The 16,627-nt window shown below is 38.6% G+C and overlaps 1 protein-coding gene across 1 annotated transcript in view; it reads right to left on the reverse strand.

Moving 5' to 3' along the window:
• AVEN (apoptosis and caspase activation inhibitor) overlaps nt 1-16,627 on the reverse strand; it is a 187,882-nt gene that overhangs the window by 95,990 nt on the left and 75,265 nt on the right. The window lies entirely within an intron of this gene.

Below are 16,627 nucleotides of genomic sequence, written 5' to 3' on the forward strand. Positions count from 1 at the left end.
CTTGTCCATAAGGGACTAAAGGGAAAAAAAAAAACAATTCATTTCAACAACACAGAGATCCCTAAGCATCCCAACATTTATATTAGAAAATAAGACTTTTTGTCTCAGCATACAAAATCAATGTGCAAAAATCACAAGCATTCCTATACACCAATAACAGGCAAACAGAAAGCAAAATCATGAGTGAACTTCCATTCACAATTGCTACAAAGAGAATAAAATACCTAGGAATACAATTTACAAGGGATGTGAAGGACCTCTTAAAGGAGAACTACAAACTACTGCTCAACGAAATAAAAGAGGACACAAACAAGTGGAATAACATTCCATACTCATGGATAGGAAAAATCAATAGCATGAAAATGACCATACTGCCCAAGGTAATTTATAGATTCAATGCCATCCCCATCAAGCTACCAATGACTTTCTTCACAGAAGTAAAAAAAAAACTACTTTAAAGTTCATATGGAACCAAAAAAGAGCCCACATTGCCACGACAATTCTACGCAAAAAGAACAAAGCTGGAGGCATCACACTACCTAACTTTTTTTTTTTTTTTTTTTTTTTTTTTGAGACGGAGTCTTGCTCTGTCGCCCAGGCTGGAGTGCAGTGGCCAGATCTCAGCTCACTGCAACCTCCGCCTCCCAGGTTCACGCCATTCTCCTGCCTCAGCCTCCCGAGTAGCTGGGACTACAGGCGTCCGCCACATCGCCCGGCTAGTTTTTTGTTATTTTTTAGTAGAGACGGGGTTTCACCATGTTAGCCAGGATGGTCTCGATCTCCTGACCTCGTGATCCACCCGTCTCGGCCTCCCAAAGTGCTGGGATTACAGGCTTGAGCCACCGCGCCCGGCCTACACTACCTAACTTCAAACTATACTACAAGGCTACAGTAACCAAAACAGCATGGTATTGGTACCAAAACAGACATATAGACCAACGGAACAGAACAGAGACCTCAGAAATAACACCACACATCTACAACTATCTGATCTTTGACAAACCTGACAAAAACAAGAAATGGGGAAAGGATTCCCTATTTAATAAATGGTGCTGGGAAAACTGGCTAGCCATATGTAGAAAGCTGAAACTGGATCCCTTCCTTACAACTTATACAAAAATTAATTGAAGATGGATTAAAGACTTAAATGTTAGACCTAAAACCATAAAAACCCTAGAAGAAAACCTAGGCAATACCATTCAGGACATAAGCATCGGCAAGGACTTCATGACTAAAACACCAATAGCAATGGCAACAAAAGCTAAAATAGACAAATGGGATCTAATTAAACTAAAGGGCTTCTGCACAGCAAAAGAAACTACCATCAGAGTGAACATGCAACCTACAGAATGGGAGAAAATTTTTGCAATCTACCCATCTGGCAAAGGGCTAATATCCAGAATCTACAAAGAACTTAACCAAATTTTCAAGAAAAAATCAAACAACCCCATCAAAAAGTGGACAAAGGATATGAACAGACACTTCTCAAAAGAAGACATTTATGCAGCCAACAGACACATGAAAAAATGCTCATTATCACTGGTCATCAGAAAAATGCAAATCAAAACCACAATGAGATACCATTTCACACCAGTTAGAGTGGCGATCATTAAAAAGTCAGGAAACAACAGATGCTGGAGAGGATGTGGAGAAATAGGAATGCTTTTACACTGCTGGTGGGAGTGTAAACTGGTTCAACCATTGTGGAAGACAGTGTGGCGATTCCTCAAGGATCCAGAACTAGAAATACTGTTTGACCCAGCAATCCCATTACTGGGTATATTCCCAAAGGATTATAAATCATGCTACTATAAAGACACATGCACACGTATGGTTATTGCAGCACTATTCACAATAGCAGACTTGGAACCAACCCAAATGTCCATCAATGATAGACTGGATTAAGAAAATGTGGCACATATTCACCATGGAATACTATGCAGCCATAAAAAAGGATGGGTTCATGTCCTTTGCAAGGACATGGATGAAGCTGAAAACCAACATTCTGAGCAAACTGTCACAAGGACAGAAAACCAAACACCACATGTTCTCATTCATAGGAAGGAACTGAACAATGACAACACTTGGACATAGGGAGGGGAACATCACACCCTGGGGTCTGTCAGGAGGTGGGGGCCTGGGGGAGGGATAGCATTAGGAGAAATACCCACCGTAAATGATGAGTTAATGGGTGCAGCAAACCAACATGGCACATGTATACCTATGTAACCCACACGTTATGCACATGTGCCCTGGAACTTAAAGTATAATATAAAAAAAAAAAAGACTTTTCAGTCTGCATCTACTCCCACAAACTCAACTCTTCTTAACTAAGATAAATAATATCCGAGTTATCAATATCAACTTTTCTCAATCATTAGATTTTCTACCCAGAAAAGTCCCTGAAAGGGCCACCGAAAGGTACCAAATGGTTATCTTCGTACAGCTTTGCACTGGAGTGAGTACAAGACATTTTGGATAATGCCCATCTACACAAGAATTCAATATAAAATAAGCTTGCTTTTCAGATACCATAAAGAATACTATCTATCTGACACCACAGTATTGTCTTTTTTAATTTTTTAAAAATGTAATCTATAACCTTAACTGTCAGAAAACACTATACAATCTTTGCTGGTCAGTATTCAAAGTATTCTATTAGGTATACTTTTTCCCCTTAATCTTTTGCCTTAGTGACTCAAGGAACTATTGAAATACATCTGGGCATAGGATTAAAAAAAAAAAAATCTAGATAGCAACCAAATTGTGAGTGAGAAGGAAAATGTAAATCAAGTTAACTTGTTGATTTGAACATGTAATTACTTCTTCTTTAGGAATGTAAGCAATCAAGAATATCATTAAATATGTGGTACTCTATTTGCCTCTAATACATATAAATCTTCAGGCATAATCCACAATGTACAATGCTTAAAATTATAATGTACCACACAGAATTATAACATCCTAGACCAAAAGGTATCTCAAGCAGTTACCTATTAACCTCCAATATTAAACTAGTCGGGAAAAATTATAGTAACTTCATTTTAAGGAGCATTATGAATTTTAGAATTCTGAAAGTAAAATGAGTGATGAGGCAGAAGTTATAGGAAGATAAGAAATGTTAGGGGATGGGAATTAAAAAGAAAAGCACCATTCTGTTAAATTACATGCATTACTTGCTTTTCCAAAATTAAACACTAATAGTTAATCTCTCTCCTAATCAGTTACTTACGCTACCTATACCTTTGCAACCAAAGGGAGACACAGGCATGGCTGCACATTTTTGTCCTAAACATTCAGTGATGTAACGTAATTCACCGTAAGAGAAGCTACGAACCGCAATAAGCAGCTAAACCAGTAGAGATGTATTTCATTTATTTAGCATCTTCAAATACATTCTCCAAAAATTAAATTTGAGATAACTGAAGAATACATCTTTAAATTATAATTTGTTAAGAGTGTTAAATTTTCATTTCATTAAAAATTCTATTTTAATGCTTTCTTAAATGGAAAATGCTGGGACTAATGTAACCTTTTGGGGTAAGTGACTCCCTTGGGCTGTTATCTGTAGGGCCATCTGCCTCTGCAGTGACCAGCATTTGTAGTTATTGAGTGTAGCTATCTAGTTTTCCTGCTTCTCCCATGACACTACAGCGCCAGCTGTCACTCCTTGCTGAAGTCAACACGCCTGCCCCTACATTAGCTCACCTGTCCTGCACTAATGGGCTGGCCCTACCTTTCCCATTTCCATCTCCCTGCTCCTCCAATTCCCCTCAACTTGAAATGCCCTTCTTCTCCAACACTGTGCATCCTCACCCTTGCCAGTGCAAAGTCTAATCAAACGTTCTGATCTGTCAATCTGATAACTGAACATATGTATTTCAGTTTAATTAATTTGCATTTCTCCTATGAGTGCATTGAGCATCTTTTCACATGTTTAAAAGCCATTTGCATTTCATTTTCTGTGAACAGTCTGCTCATAGCCTTTGCCCAGTTTTAATAGGGTTGTTAAAACACATTATATATATTGGAAACTAGTTCTCTGTAATGAGTCACCATTCTATCTCCCCTACCCACACACAAAATCATTTATCTTTTGGCCTTGGTTATGGTGGGTTGTGCCGTGCAGAAATTCGTCATTTTTACATAATCAGATTTAACAGCCTTGTATTTCTGGATTTTGCCCAATATTTTAAAACACCTTTGCTAGTCTGACATTAGAAAAGAGTATGTTGTGATTTGTCCTAATATTTTTATTACATTTTTTGTTTTACATTAAACTTTTTGGCACACGTTGACATCATCCTGATATGAGGTTTGAATCCCAATTTTTTCCCAGATGGTGAACTCCACTTGGACCAACACCATTTTACTGACAAATCCATCCTTTTCCCCAGTGACGGGAAATGTTCTGGAGGTTTTTTTGGGTTTTTTGGTTTATGTCCTCATTGTCTGATAGTTAGAATTTCTGGAAAAATAACATTCAGATAAACTAGGACTAAGATAAACTTCGATTTAAGGCACTGCCTTGCCCCTTGTTAAAGTATAATAATTTGTTTTAGCTGTGAGCTCCTCAGGACCAGTACTGGGAGCTATGTGCCCTTCTATGGCTAATATATGGTAAGTGCTTATTAACTGTTCTTTGAAGGAATAATGAACTACACTTTTTAAATCTAAACATAGATTTCAATTCTCTTAGGATCTGGAAGAGTTCCATGGTCACTGTTGATTAGCCACATGTATATCCCAAAGGGTAACACTGCCAAGCTTCCTTGTCCACTATAGACCTTTCTTCTTTGACAAAATGTCCTTCAATCTACTCAATGTCTAGGAGCTTCACCAGAGTCAATAAAAATTTAATCACAATTTGACTACATTACAACCACTATGGAAAACTATTTTGGCAGTTTCTTATAAAATTAAGCATACATTTACCCTAGGACCCAGCAATTCTACTCCTAAGTATTTACCCAAGAGAAATGAAAACATACAACCACAAAAAGACTTGCATATTAATGTTCACGGAAGTTTTATTCATAATACCCCAAAATTGAAACTAAATCAAATGTCTGTCAATAGGAGAACTGATAAACAAATTGTGATAGTAGTCACACGACGGAATGCTAGTCAGCAGGTAAAAAGGAATAAACCCCATGCAACAACATAGGTGAATCTCAAAATCATTATATTGTATGGAAAAAAAAAAAAAAAGCCAGACATAAGCGAATACTGAATAATTCCATTTGTGCAGTCTAGGAATAGGCAAACTAATCACGGTGCTAGAAATCAGAACTGTGATTGCCTGGGAAGAGAGGCACAAAGGGAGAAGAGGGCCTATCTGGAGTGACAATGGTACTTTGTATCAGCAGTTTCCAAAGTGTGGTCCCTGAACCCAGTGGCACTTGGGAATTGTTAGAAAGCTGAATTCTCAGTCCTCACCCCAGATCTACTAAATCTGAAACTCTGAGTGGGCGAAGCAATTTATGGTCCATCAAGACATCCAGGTGTTTCTGATGCACACTCAATATTGAGAACCACGATTCCATAACTTGTTTGTAGAGGTGGTTACATAGGTGTATATAAATTGTCAAAGCTTATCAAACTGTTAAGATGTGAGCATTTTATATGTAAATTATACCTCAAATTTTAAAATGTGGATGAACTTTTCAAACTATCTTTAACCAAATCTGTCTTCTCCTCCTGTTTTCCTTACCTTGATAAATTGCAAAATAATTCACCTAGAAGCTTGAACAAGAAAACTCCTTCTCGCCATGTGCTGTGGCTCACGCCTGTAGTCCAAGCCCTTTGGGAGGCAGAGGTGGGTGGAGCGCTTAAGGCCAGGAGTTCAAGACCGGCCTGGCCAACATGGCGAAACCTCATCTCTACTAAAAATACAAAAAAAAAAAAAAATCAGTCAGGCATGGTGGTGCACATCTGTAATCCCAGCTACTCAGGTGGCTGAGGGAGGAGAATCGCTTGAATTCAGAAGGCAGAGGTTGCAGTGAGCCCAGATCATGCCACTACACTCTAGCCTAGGCAAGAGAGCGAGACCCTATCTCAAAAAAGAAAAAAAAAAGAAAACGAAACTTCTTTTTACACTTTTCCGCACACAGTCAATCACATCTGCTAAATTAACCTTTGAAACATGCCTCTTCTTCATTCCTCATCCTCCATTTATACTTTTTCTAATCCCACCATCCTAGTTCAACAGGTACCTTTGTTTTTACCTGGCCTGGTAGAATAGCATTCAACTCTCATTTTCCAGTTCATCCTCTAAACTGCTAGAGGTATTTCTCTATGCCATAGGTCTGCTCGTGTCTTTTAGCTGCTTTTTTAAAGCTCACAGCTCCCCTCTATCTAGAGCATAAAGTCTTCACTCCATGGTGGAGCACCAAAAACCTTTGGTGACCTGCTTTCAGCCCATCCTATCCCGTCTCCTCTCAAGCCACTGGTCTCCTCAGACCTGGCACATCAACATCAGCAGGGTCAAGATTTTCCCAGTATGCCTCTGATTCTTCACTCGAGCTGCTTCTCACATCTAAAATCCCATCTTCCCAACTTCCCTGCATGGTGCAATCCCAGCTACCCTTAATATCCAGTTGAAACATCACCTCATTTGTGAAAGCTTCCTATCATCATATCCAAGGCAGAATTAATTACTCTCTCCTCCGACCTTACATTTTCCTACTAAATAGAATGATTACCTATGTATGCCATACTTTTTAAAATACACATTTCTGTCTTCAAGGGCCTGAATGTGCAGCAGTTTTAGGTGATCTCTTCATATCCCTTCCCTGCTTATGACCTTTCAATTGGTCCTTCTTGCCTAAAAAACAAAGTTCAGATTCCTCAGCAGGAAGTCCAATCCAAGTCTACCTTCAGGCCCCTTAAGGCCCCTTTAACCTCTCTCACTACTCCCTACACTTCAGTCACAGCCACGGCCCTCCAAGCACCACACTCTTGAACCCCGAGACTCTACCTAGGGGCAGAGGGAGGCCCCCTCCTCTCTCCACACCAGTGCCCACTCCCCAACCCCTCTAAAGACAGGTCATTAGGTTCAAGCACTAAGAATAAGCAACACGGAAGGTCAGACACCAGGTGAACTGGAATGAGAATGAGGAAGAAGAAGAGGCAGAGCTGGTCCTTCTCAGCAAATGCTGGAGACATTATAAGGAGTAAAGCATGGTGTCTACCCTGGAAAAATGTTTAGTGGAGATCAGAAAGACATATAAACCAATTTCTACAACATATAAACCAATTTCTACAACACAGAATGTGACAACAGAATGAATCCTATTATAGAAGAAAGGATATATATCAAACACACAAAGAGACACATATGCAAAAAAATGAAAGGCATGTCATGGCAAGATTTAACCAAAAATCAAAAAGATCACTAAGCAGAAAATGCCACAGAACTCCAACATCTGTGCAGTAGTGTATAACTAGTAGATTCATGTCGGATGACTTGCCTCAGGGTGAAAAGGCAAGGCAAGGGTCTTGTCAGATGACCCTACAGAGCCTCAACTTCCTCTTTATAAAATAAGGGACCATGATCAGATATGGAGGTTTCTTTTAGAAATAAAATACAAATTAACAAAAGCAGAATCCTACAAACCAGATACATGAACCTCTCTCAACACAGTGGGAGAGGAGAATGACTTTTGGAGATTTAAGTATGAGGCAAAATCAAATTAATAAATAGACGGAACTGTATATGTCACGTCTGTGAATGTGACATTGAATTTTAGGATCCTGAAAATTGCAGCTTATAATGGAACTGCTGACACAACCTCAACCATAGCAGCAAATGCACTACCACAATCAGGTTGTTATGGCAACTAGAATACTTAGGTTAAAATGAGGAAGACAGTCTGTGTCTCGTGTGTGTGTGTGTGTGCGTGCATGCGTGCGTGTGTGCGTGTGTGTGTGCGTGTGCGTGCGTGAGAAAGAGATTTTGTTGCTACTTCCACTAGAAATATTTTTTAAATGTTTTATATATAATCTCAGAACTACATTCATCACTTAGCACATAAGTATCTTATTAATGCTTTGGGATTTAAAAAAAAATAAAATGAGCTTCTTAAAAAATAAAAATAAAATGAACTCTGAAGGGGTTCAAAGAGCGCCGAACCAATGTCTACAGCTCACACAGCTTAACATAGCTCCCTGACATCTCCAGATTAAACTAGCTAGTTCCTCCTTCACGTGAGCCCCATTTTATCTTTTGTTCTACAGCTACTTGAGTATGACATAAAGATAACATTATTCCTTGACATGCTTGTCTTCCCCAGTCCATGTCAGCTGCTTGGGAGCAGAGTTTATCCCTTAGTCATGCTCATATATCCAGTGTCTAGAACGATGCACATGTTTGAGGTGCTAAACTGTTTGGTCAACTGAGGACTAAAGTTTCAGTCTTATTACATTTTAAATATGAAGTCTTTACAGAAATAATGTAACTATTTTTACCTTATCAAATATATATCTGGTAAAAATATTTCTTTTCCTTTTTTTTTTTTTATTTTGAGACGACAGGGTCTTGCTCTGTTGTCCAGGCAGCAGTGCAGTGGTGAGAACATGGCTCACTGAAGCCTCGACCTCCTGGGTTCAAGCGATCCTCCTGCCTCAGCCTTCTGAGTAGCTGGGATTACAGGTACACACCACCATGCCTGGCCAATTTTTTTATATTTTATAGAGACAGAGTCTCACTATGTTGCCCAGGCTGGTCTTGAACTCCTGGGCTCAAGCAATTCTCCTGCCTCGGCCTCCTAAATCTCACACCTGCTGCGATTACAGGCGGGAGCCACCATGCCCAGCCATAAAACATATTTCATTTCTCATTACGCTTAAGAATTTATCTTATTAGAGAAACTGATAAGTAAATGGTATGTCTCATAGGAGGAATTATTGGCTAGAGTTTTGATTCTTAGGGTTCTACTGTTCTAACATATCGTCTGTTAACTAGTTGACAAGATCTGCATCCTTGGGTGCAGTTGGGGTGAATGGCAACCTCTGAGGTGCTCAGTATTCTCATCTGGAAAATGAAGTGTCTGATCATCTGAGGAGAGTGTGTTCCTATGAACCAGTATAACCAAGAAATCTTTTTAGAAAATTAAAGAAATGTTCCACATCAAAAATCATTCATAGGTGATTTTAAAGAAACGATTTTCAACCAGGTTTGGGGGGCAGAGTACAGCATATTTATTCCTAGAGTGGCTATTTCCAACCACACGCCATACAGAAAGATTGATTCATTAATTCTTTTCCTGTCTCACTGGAATACTTGCATGGAGAGAAGTTATGATTGGTAAGTGTTACGTGTAAGTGTCAGGGACAGGAAAAAACAAAGTAAGGTTTAAAACCATCATGAAAAACAAAGGAATGGGGGAAAAAAAAGACCTATTTACAAAAATAACATGTAACAGTATATTGCTTCTTACATATGACGATTGTAAAGTATTCCTTCACATGCCTCACGTATTTCAGAAGGTAAGAGTTACCAGATCCACAGCTCATCTTGTTCAATATTCTCTCTCCTGATTTCCCTTTTCCCAAACCTGTTCCTCAGCCAGCTTCCCCAATTTCAGCATATTGCAGCTCCAGCCACAGTTACTCAAGCCAGAGTTCTCGGGGTCATTCTCAACGCTTCTCTCACCATCATACCTAGATACCTAATTCATCAGCAAACTATCATTTATACCTCCGTATATTCCTGTAATCTGTCCCCTTCTTTCCAACTATGTTAGTCTGAGGAATCAGATTTTGCCTGGATCATCATCATAACCTCCTGCTAATTTCTAAATTTTTTAACACGCCACATCAGACTTAAATTCTTTAAAAACATAACAAATCACTGAATTCCCCAGCATAAAATCTGTCTATAATTCCCCCCTTATCTTCTGCATATCATATAATTATGATCAAGATCATTTTCATTTATTCATGTTCCCACTAAAATGTGTATGTAGCCAGGCAAGAAGGCCCACGCCTGTAGTCCCAGCTACTCAGGAGGCCGAAGCGGGAGGTTCACTGGAGCCCAGAAGTTTGAGGTTACACTGCACTCCAGTCTGGGCAACAGAATGAGACCCTGTCTCCAAACAAAACAAAACACATAAAAGAAAAAAAAAAACACCTAAACTAAAATGCAACTACCATTTCTTACTCAGAGTTCTACCCTAGAAATTATCCCTAATGGCTTTATGTATTAAAAATCTTGGGGCTTTTTCTCTTACTACTGTCTTTCAAGTAATTTATTTATAAACCTGTTAAATGAGAATTACCTCAACTCTCAGAAGATCCCCAAAGTTCCTGCATTCCAAGAACTAATGATTAGTCCTGTCACTGTCTTGCTGGCTCAGACAAATGGCCATTCACTTGAAGGTCCCCAAGGTTATTTACATATTTTAGCTCTTTATTAAGGTTTTTAAACCAGACTTTAAGGTACTATTAACTTTGTCAAAATATTTTTTGAATCTGAAGTATAATCCATTTATTTCTATCTGCCCATATATTTATTTCTAAAACCAAGCTACCCATTATTCAGTATTGTTCACTAAGTATTCAAGAATTCCACTGTTTTCTTAAATGTCAGTATCGTATTCCATGGGATGTATTCATCTGAGCCCTTACTTCTGCTTAGATTATTTGTACTTGTTCAGAAATATAAATAATGCTAGTTAGCATCCTTTCAAAAACAGCATGGCACAGGGGTTAAGAGCACAGAATGCTTAGTTTGGATCCTGGTTCTGTCATTTGCCAGCTCTCTACGCCTTGTGCTAATTACTTGACTTCCATGTGCCTTCAAGAATTCTACACTTTTAAAAACAGGTCCACCATCCAGAAAGTCATTCATCTATAGCTTTCAGAATTTCCTCTAGAACATGTATACAGATAAGAGACTAACAAGCTGCCAGGCTTTCTAGAGTATCACTGTGGATGTTGAAATGCTTACTGCTTTCCCAGTGTCATGCTGAAATGCTCTTAAAACTGACAATTGCCATTTAGCTCCAAATGCTTATCCACATAAAAATCCTCATATGGAAGTATCATCATTAAGCGGATGACTAAATCAAAATTGTGGCCTTCCCAACATGGGATAACTGAAGAGAACAACTCCTAACAGTTAGATGCCTGTATGAGAAGGAAAAGAGCACTGAAATTTACTGTGTAAAACGGGTGGCAGGACTAAATTATCTCTACAGTCCCTTCCGGCAGTAAAATTCAATTAAATTCCATAATAATAATGACAACTGTTGACATCTACTGGGCATCTGCCCTCTCTGTGCCAGGCACTGTGCCAGGCGCTTTGCGTGGCTTACTCAGAACACGTCCCTAAGACTGTTACTGTGAGATACCTGTTTATATAAACACCACTAACAGACAAGAGATCCAAGTAGAAGACAGATCCTTTCTTTAAAATTTCTCTGGTATAAAAATGGAAATGGAAGGTCTAAAATCTCTGTGGGATCTACCTTGTTCACTGAGACAGGTAGCGGCTGGCTTTTGTATGAAGTGCTTCCCTAAAGATCAGATGCCAGAGCTGCTGAGAAGGGTATCAGAAAGTAAAAAACCAGAATCCAGCCGGGCCCGGTGGCTCACGCCTATAATCCTAGCACTTTGGGAGGCCGAGGCAGGCAGATCACTTGAGGTCAGGAGTTTGAGACCAGTCTGGCCAACATGGTGAAACCCCATCTCTATGAAAAGTACAAAACTTAGCCAGGCATGGTGGCGGGCGCCTATAATTCCAGCTACTCAGGAGGCTGAAGCAGGAGAATTGCCTGAACCCAGGAGACAGAGGTTGCAGTGAGCCGAGATCGCAGCACTGCACTCCTGGGTGACTGCCCAGCCTGGGCAACAGAGGGAGACGAAAGAAAAGAAAGAAAGAAAAGAAAGAAAAGAAAGAAAGGAAGGAAGGAAGAAAGGAAGACAGGAGGGAGGGAGGGAGGGGGGAGGGAGGAAAGAAGGAAGGAAAGAAGGAAAGAAAGAAGAAAAGAAAGAAGGAAAGAGAGAGAAAGAGAGAGAGAAAGAGAGAGAAAGAAAGAGAGAGAGAAAGAGAGAAAGGAAAGAAAGAGAAAAGAAAGGAGGAAAGGAAGGAAGGAAAGAAAGAACAAACAAACAAAACCCAGAGCCCATTCAAATAATCCTATTTGCCCCCAGAGAATGGCTCCTTGCCAGATTGATGAAGATGCAATGTCAGGGCTCATCAAGAAAGCAGGAGTGGCCGGGCGCAGTGGCTCACGCCTGTAATCCCAGCACTCTGGGAGGCCGAGGCAGGTGGATCACGAGGTCAGGAGATCGAGACCATCCTGGCTAACATGGTGAAACCCCATCTGTACTAAAAATACAAAAAAAAAAATTAGCCGGGCGTGGTGTCAGGCGCCTGTAGTCCCAGCTACTCGGGAGGCTGAGGCAGGAGAATGGCGTGAACCCGGGAGGCGGAGCTTGCAGTAAGCCGAGATCGCGCCACTGCACTCCAGCCTGGGCAACAGAGCGAGACTCCATCTCAAAAAAAAAAAAAAAAAAAAAAAGGAAAGCAGGAGTGATCTCGCTACAGAGTATTAGTGGGGCATTCACAGACTTAGAAATCTAAAGGACTCCAGTCATTAGGATGTAAAAGGATGTGATGTGGGTGTGCCTAACATGACATCTTCTAACCACATGTTCAAATGTTAGTGTCCCCACTAGCCTACAGGGTTCTTCGGGTCTAAGACCTTACTTTAAAAAAAAGAAAACTCTACTCCCAAGAATACAGCATAGTTCTAGAACCTGGCATCTAAGAAGCAGTTCACAAATACTTAATGAGGAATATCAGTGCCCAGTCTGCCCGGGGAACATAACTGTTCCACTTACTAGGGTATGGTTGTAAAATCAGAGCTTTCTAAAGCGTGGTCTGGAGACCTCTAGTGGTTGTCTGCAGTTCAGTATAAGGTCAAAATCTTAAGGATGACAAATTAGGAAAGAACCAAATATCAGACAACAGGTTAAGGCCTGACCGGAGTGAAAAAAGTGGGTGCAATGGTAGAGGAATCGACTAAAGAAGTTTAAAAATGAAAGATTTGTTTAAAGTGTCTAAATCAGAAAATAAAAATGCAATCTTTTTTCCCCAAAAAACTGATGCCAAAAGAAAAATAATGCAATCATTTTACCCGAATGTGATACCTATGAAGACGGCAACTGTTTCCTAATAATCAACTGTATTGCAAAGTACAACAAATCCAGTTCATATCCCCCCTTATAACTCTTAGTTTTTTAAAAAAAATTTAATAGAACATAAATGACTAGTATTTTAAAACACATTGCTGTTTGAGAGGCCATAATACAATTTTGGAAAGAAAAAAAAAATCACCCCTTTATAAAGTCAAGACACAGAAAACAGGAAGAAAACATTCCCTGTATGTGAAAGACAGTCAACTGTCCAGGCCATCTGAGATCTCCGAGAAACTGCAGATCTCGTTTTTGCAGAATATTAGTTATGCTGTAGAGATGCCACTCTTTCAACATTATACCGGAAGTCTCACGCTGAAGTGGAATGATTGTTAGCAGCCAAGCTTCCTGGACTTTAAAACCGCCTAGGCTGAGCTCATACCACAGTTCAACATTTTAATAACAGGGTAAACTTGAACAAGCTACTTAACCTTTGTGTACCTCAGTTTCCTTCTTTAGAGAAGATGCATGATAACAGTCTGCCTCAGAGCTGTTAAAAGTAAATGCATTATAAATCCAAAGAACCAAGTGCAGTGGTCTTGTACCTAGTAAGGAGTCAATAAATGTTTGTTACTACAATTAATGTGCTAAAAATGATCTGGCATGACTCACTTAAGTCAACAAAGATTTTATTTCTTCAACCAGAATTTAAAAGCATATTTATTTTAGAAACAGCTTGCATGACTCCACAAGACTCTCTTAAAAAGCAACTTTTTCTCTTTATTAACTGAAAAATAATCACACTCAATTGAGATTATAAATATTGAAATACTCTAAAAGTAAGTCGTTGCTACGGAAGAAATCATTAACCACAAATCCTACTCATCTAAACACTGGAGAGCATAAAGGAGAGACTTTTCTTCTTTATAAAAGTATTTATAATTTTGTAAACAGCTATGAGCATAACTCTAGGTATGGACCAAATGTTCTAGCAAAAAAGGACCTTGTAAAATAAAAAATCATTTATCTCATTATACATAAATTCATTTGATTTCTATGATGCTTCTGAAGTTGTTTAGCCAAATTTACAGTGGGTGATGGGAGAGTTCACTTTAAATATGAGAATACGTAGAGTTGCAAAAGGGGAGATGCGAGTTGAGACATCTGAACAAAACAAAAATGTGCTTTATTATATGTATCAAAGAAAACCTAAAAGTCCAAATCGCTAAGACTTTCCTCCTTCTCCTCATATTTAGGGTGGAAAAGCAAGCCATCCACCCAACTAGCTACTCAACCTATTAGATCTCTGAACAATAGAATTCATGTAGACAACTCCTTGCTTCAAAGCAGAGAGTTCATCCTGGAGAAAGTAAAAATAAATACAGCTTTTTATTTAAAAAAGAACAACATCAGGAATACCAAGAGCAAAGTCTTAGCGAAAATTACTTTCCACAATGGCCGAAGTGTAACTATCTTTTATTTGGAACTCTATAGGTCAGTACTTGAGTCAATGTTTTTCTATTAATTCAGTTTATAGCTAAAGTACTGAGAGATAATGATCTGAAATATTTGCACCCAAAATGCACTCATAATCTATTATCCCAGTTCCCTCTATAACCACTTTTTCACCCACCTTACAAAGTTCTCCAGCAGAATCTGCATATTTGCAAAGTGTTCTCCTGATGTTGACATTGCATTACAAATGATTGAGAAAAATTTCAGAGACAGCTTGGAAAGAGAACGGAAGCATCTTTCCTCACCTTTTCCCATTCAGCTTATCTATATTAAATGGTGATAATCAGTAACTATTTACTAAGCTTTCAAAAAGTGATTGGCACACGTAGTCCTTGTTCAGCAAGATTTAAAGGACAAGGCATAATTTGAGAACATAAAGTGTAACACAAAGCTCACGAACGTTCATGCCATAACATGACATATGACCAGAGGTACTCAAGAGTGAGCACCTTGGGAGAGAAGTATTCTATTGCCCTCCATAAAAACTGGGGGCACGGTCCTCAGCAGTGGCTTTGAGCTTAGATGGAAATAGAAAATTATAATTTCCATCTACACCCCTTTGAGGGCTCCCCATATTCACCACCCCCATTCTCTTTCATCTAGCTAATGTGAAAGATGAGATGAGATAAGAGTAAGAAGAGAGAAAGAATCTGAATGAGAATGAATTTCGACAGGTGAAGGTGCAGCATACAAGTTATTTTCAGGACCTCACGCTATTGTATTCTTGGAAAAGTTAAGTGAACAGTCAAATGTTATGCTTTATCAGAAAAGAGCCATGAGTTCAAACTTCATAGAAAAATTAAAATTCATTGGGAAAAAACCTTGACATTAATGAAAAACGTGTATAATATTATAGTCATCAATCCTCATAAACACAATGGCCCAATTTGATAAAGATTTCTACTTCTCTCATTTTGGATCTCCACTGAACTCTAAGTCACATTCAATCGTTGAAATGGCTTAATAATCAGTGGCTTAAAACTTGGGCGATTTATTACAGAAGTGACCAGTATATAACGACCAATCATTACCATATGAAATTACAATCCTCTTCAGTATCATGCAATGTTCAGTGGGAAAAGTTCAAGAAAATATTCTAAAGATATATTCTCTTGCATAAAAATGCCTATTACCAATGTGTGTCAAGCACCACTATAAAACTAAAATTTACTTCTTTCTCATACATGTTCGTCTAAGTCAGTGTTTAAAATTCTATTGGCTAACAATGAAAGTGTATACTTTATCTGGATTCTCACTCAGAAAAAACCTACGTAACGACATAGTTTCTGAGACAAAGGAATTTAAAATGAACTGGATATTATATGACTCCAGAGGATTATAGCCAATGTGTTAGGTGTGATAATGCACAGGGTTATGCGAAAAAGTGTCCATACTTTAAAAATATACATACTAAAGTACGAATAGGTGAAATGAGATATGCTTTAAAATATTTTAGCAAAGAATTGAATCTGACAATTATTGAATCTGGATAATGAGTTGCTGGAGGTTCGTGTATTATTTTTCAGTTTTGTGTAAGTTTGAAATGTTGCATAATAATTTTTTAAATATTTAAAAACATATTGTCTAGATACACTCAAAGAACTCAGGTAGGGAAAAAATGTTTAAATTTAAAATTTAAATTTTAAACTGAAGTGCAATTTTTAAAAATTTGAATTTTAAATATAAAAACTGAAGTGCAAAAATTATGAAATTGACATTTAAAAATCTATTCTTTTATATCGCTAATCTGGATTTCATCTAACTTAAGAAAAAGCTTTAATGAAGACCCTGTTAAAAGTATGTATCAAATGAGGACTTATAATGCTTTACTCCAAAGCAACAAAACGCAGATGCCCAAAAGATGTATAAAAACAGGCGTGCAATGCCGGGCGTGGTGGCTCACGCCTGTAATCCCAGCACTTTGGGAGGCCGAGGCAGGTGGATCACGAGGTCAGAAGATCGAGACCAT

This window comes from Theropithecus gelada, chromosome 7a, assembly GCF_003255815.1.
Source record: "Theropithecus gelada isolate Dixy chromosome 7a, Tgel_1.0, whole genome shotgun sequence".
Taxonomy (NCBI): Eukaryota; Metazoa; Chordata; class Mammalia; order Primates; family Cercopithecidae; genus Theropithecus; species Theropithecus gelada.